Raw genomic sequence first — 5,000 nt, forward strand, 5'->3', positions numbered from 1 at the left:
TCTCTCTCTCCTCCTACACATCCCTCTCCTCTTCCTCTCTGTCTTCTTCCTCTCTTCCCTCATTCTTTCCTCTCCTTCTTTTGCTCTTCCTCTCCATCCTCCTCTCTCTCGCCTTCTTCTCTCTCTCCTTCCTCCCTCTCCTCCTCCTCCCTCTCCTCCTCCCTCTACCATTCTTTCCTTTTACACTCTGCCCCCCTCTCCCACCTCCTTTTCCTCTCTTCCCTCCCTCTCTTTCTCTTTTTGCCCCCTCCTCTCTTGCTTTTCCTCCCTCTTCTCTCTCTTTTTCTTCACCTCCGTTTTCTCTACGTCCCTCTTTTTTCCCTTCCTCTCCTTCTCTTTTTCCGTACTCCTCCTCTCTCTCCTCCTTCTCCCACTCGTCCCCTCTCCTCCCCCCATCTCTTTCCTTTTCTTCTTCTTTCTTCTCCTCCTCCTCTCTTCTTCTCACTCTTATTCTTCCTCTTCCCTCTCTTCCTTCTCTTTCTCCTCCTCTTCCTCTGTTTCTCCTAGCCTCTCCCCTCTTCCTCTTCATTTTTTCCTTTCTCCCACACTTCGTTTCCTTCCACCAACTAATCTTCTTCCCTCATTCTCTCTCTAACTCTTTCATCTTTTCATCAACCTTTATTTTTCTTCCCTTTTTTCGTTTTTTTTTTCCTTTGTACTTCACCCCCTCTTGTTATCCCTTCCATTTCCTCTCTCACTCCTCCACAACTAAAGTATTTTTCTTCCTCCTCCTCCTCCTCCTCCTCCTCCTCCTCTTCCTTCTCCTCCTCCTTCTCCTCCTCCTCTTCCTCTTCCTTCTCCTTCTCCTCTTCTCCCCTTTTCCTCCTCCTCCTTTTTCTTCTATTCGTCTCCTTCCTTCTCCCTCCTCTTCCTCCTCACTCTTCTCTTCTTTTTCCTCCTCCCTTTCCTCTTCCCAATCTCCTTCCCCTCCCCTTCCTCTTCTTCCTCTCCCTTCTCGTCCTCTCCCCATCCTTCTCCTCCTTATCTATATATTTGTACTCGACATTTCATTTCTTCCTCCTTTAACCTCTCTCTACTCTCATCTTCCCCTCCCCTTCCTCTTCTTCCTCTCCCTTCTCATCCTCTCCTCCTTGTTTATATATTTATACTCTATATTTCCTTCCTTCCTCCTTTAACCTCTCACATCCCTCATCTTCTCCCATTTCTCCTTCCTCCTCCTATTTCGTATCCTTCTGCTCCTCCCAGTAACCCTTTAAATTCATTTATCTCAAGTTATTAACACTCTATTTGGTCGTATGGTTGCCATTTGAATTCTGGGAGCCTCTATTCAAACACCCCTATCTTATCCCCTCCACCCACTCCCCTCTCCCCTTTCTCCCCTCCCATTCCTCCTCCCCCTCCTCCTCCTCCTCCTCCTCCTCCTCCTCCTCCTCCTCCTCCTCCTCCTCCTCCTCCTCTCCCTCCTCTAAAGGGACTCCCAGATACTCCTCCGCTGATTAATTACCCAACGACTCCAGATTGTTACATGTTACGGCGAGAGCAAAAGCATCATTTTGCAATGAACAGGGTAACGCACATTTTATTTCGACAACCGTCAAGCAATTTTATGAAGTGTGAAGACAACCCTTTCGTGTATAGTGTGTCTGGGTCATGTATATTTGATCCTGGCTACCGCTTGGCGGTTTTGGTGATCGAAATCAGACATTTTTCTCAGAAAGATTGTAAACAGGATTGTGTTTGGTCATTGTAATTTCACACGGGTTTGTCAAATGATTTATGATTATCTCTTTATTTCTTATTTTCTTTTTTATCTGTTTATTCGTTTATTCTATTTCATCTTATTTTACTTTATTTTGTTTATTCATTTACTCATTTATTCATTGATTTTTTTTCTTTTCTTTTTTTTCAGACACATTTATTCTTGTGACGAAGAAAATTTCCCACAAATAGAAAACCCAATAGAGCAGTGGCACCCAAACTTTTTCAGCTCGTTACCCAGTTTTGTTTTTTAACATTGAGCATCTCTAATGACTATTGCTAAATATGTCGAGAACATCAGTGGAATGGATGGAGTTGCTTGAAGCTAATTGAGGAATTATTGGCTTCTTGGTATCAGATTTTTTTTTTGTTTTTTGTTTTTTTGTCATCCCTCCATTACCCCCGAAAAATGGTTAAATTATCCCTAGAGGGTAATTTACTCCCAGTTTGGGAACCACTGCAATAGAAAGTCAAGTGAAGGAAAAGAGAAGCCCAAGAGAGAATCAAGAGGAAAGGACGAAGAGAAGGCCAAGAGGAAACTAAGAGAAGACCTGGGGGTTTGGGGGTCGAGAGATGACAAGGAAGGACCTAGGGAAGGTGGCCCAAAAGGGGTCCAAGACGAGGTCAAACAACTATTGGGGTCGGGCCAAAGAGAGCCAAGAAAGGGCCAAGAGGGACCAAAAGAAGCCTGATCTGAAATTTGGCCAAGTTTTGCTTTTAGACTTCTATTTGTCTATTCATTTATCATTTATTTAGCTATTTTATTTATCTATTTATTTATTGTTTTCTATTTTTCATCTATTTATTTTTAATTTTTAATTTATCTATATATATTTTTTTTATTTGTTGATTTATTCGTTTATTTATTCATTAATGTGTTATTTATTCACTTTCATTAATTTATTTATTCATCTAATCTTTAGTCATTTAATTACTAATTTATTCATTTCGGACACTTACTGACGAAGCTAGGTTTCCAAGAATATAGGGCCCAAGAGGATGGGACAAGACACGATGGGAACCAAGAAAAGACCAAGAGGTTTAAAAAGGACCAACTGGGAACCAAGAATCCAAGAGGGCATAAGAAAGGGATGAAGTGATAGATCAAAAGGAAACCAATTTCGGGATGAAAGGTACCAAGAGAATATACTAAGGGTGTTGTATGGATCCTATACGAGTGCCCTGAGGGTTCCCTGAGGGTTTCCGTGAGGGTAGGCCTACTGTGAAGGCAGCCTTAGGGTACTCGTTGATTATCCAAGGGTGCAGACGAAGACATAGTGATGCTTCCAAAAGCAGCTGACACGAATACAAGAAAATACAAAAAATCAAAAGTATAGAATAAAAATACAAAAAGGAAAAATCTAAACCCAAAATGCTCCCAGATGCAGAAGGGAAGTGGAGGCAGAAGAGTCTAAAAGGGTCTGACTGGAAAGACCTTGGATTCCTCTTCCAGTATCCACGCCATCCCGCCCTTCCCTTCCCCTTTTATCCTGACTGTTTTATTTACGTCTATGAGACGTCCACGGTAACAAAGGGGTTGTTGGTGTTGCTGTGAACTGTACATCATCAGCGCTTTTATTCTTGTGGGCATAGCAAAAGAGGTAAGGTGGTCGCGTGATCAGAGTGGATCGAAGTAGAAGAGATGGATCTGAAGAAGGAATTGACGCCTTTGCTCAACTGGAAGTATCACTGCGCATGCGTCAGATCTGGAATTCTCTCCTGTCGACAAGGCAGATCTTTCTTTTGTGCCATTTTGTTGTCTTATATCTTTGTTGGTTTATCTTGTTTTCTCGTATACCTAAGCTCGTTATTCTCTTTAAGCCTCCAGACTTGAAATGCCGTTGCTTTGTTGTTATTTTCTTTTCTTCTTTTCATTTTTTGTCTTATCATTTGAAAACGTTCTGAATTACTATTATTATTTGTATTATTTTTAGATATCCGAACTTATTCTTTTCACTTTGGCTTCTTTGCTCGTTTTTTACTTTAATTTTGTTTTATTTCATCGTATTATTATATACTATATATTATATATAAATATATATATATACATATATATATATATATATATATATATATATATATATATATTTATATTTTTTTTTTTTTTTTTTTTTTTTTGCCAAACTCGAAACATTTCTTCTCTGTTTACGTCTTTTCTCCTCTGCTACGTTGACCCTCCTACCTCGACTTTTCTTGGACTGTCTGATATTTTACATTCTGTTTGTAATTCCATTTCCTTTGCTTCTCTAATCTAATGTGTACCACACCAAGAAACACTTGTTATTTCATTCTGGCAAACACCAGGTATTTCTATTTCCCTCTTGTTCCTCCCTTTAAGAATAAAGGAAGTCAGAGCTGTCCAACCCTTCAAACAGTTATTATAATCAACATTTACTTTCGTCCTGAGCCAGACGGCGTCTTAAATTCCTTCCGTATAAGGAAGTCATTTGCCTTTGATGAATAAAACCGTCCGCCGTCAGACAGATTTTTTTTTATCGTCATTTTCTTTCCTTTCTTCTTCTTCTTCTTCTTCTTCTTCTTCTTCTTCTTCTTCGCGTTCTTCTTCTTCTTCTTCTTCTTCTTCGCATTCTTCTTCTTCTTCGCATTCTTCTTCTTCTTCTTCTTCTTCTTCTTCTTCTTCTTCTTCTTCTTCTTCTTCTTCTTCTTTTTCTTCTTCTTCCTCTTCTTCTTCTTCTTCGCGTTCTTCTTTTTCTTCGCGTTCTTCTCCTCGTTCTTCGCGTTCTTGGCGTTCTTCTTCTTCGCATTCTTCTTTTTCTTCTTCTTTTTCTCTTCTTATTTTCTTCTTCTTCTTCTTCTTCTTCTTCTTCTTCTTCTTCTTCTTCTTCTTCTTCTTCTTCTTCTTCTTCTTCTTATTATTATTCTTCGTCTTCTTCTTCTTCTTCATCTTCTTCTTCTTCTTCTTCTTCTTCTTCTTCTTCGCGTTCCTCTTCTTTTTCTTCTTCTTCTTCTTCGCGTTCTTCTTCTTCTTCTTCTTCTTCTTCTTTTTTGCGTTCTTCTTCTTCTTCTTCTTCTTCTTCTTCTTCTTCTTCTTCTTCTTCTTCTTTATTCTTCTTCTTTTTCTTCTTCTTCTTCCTCTTTGCGTTCTTCTTCTTCTTCTTCTTCGCGTTCTTCTTCTTTTTTCGCATTCTTCTTTGCGTTCTTCTTCTTCTTCTTCTTCGCGTTCTTCTTCTTCGCGTTCTTCTTCTTCTTCTTCTTCTTCTTCTTCTTCTTCTTCTTCTTCTTCTTCTTCTTCTTCTTCTTCTTCTTCTTCTTCTTCTTCG

Source organism: Oratosquilla oratoria, chromosome 41, assembly GCF_046742065.1.
Source record: "Oratosquilla oratoria isolate Oo_2021 chromosome 41, ASM4674206v1, whole genome shotgun sequence".
Taxonomy (NCBI): domain Eukaryota; kingdom Metazoa; phylum Arthropoda; class Malacostraca; order Stomatopoda; family Squillidae; genus Oratosquilla; species Oratosquilla oratoria.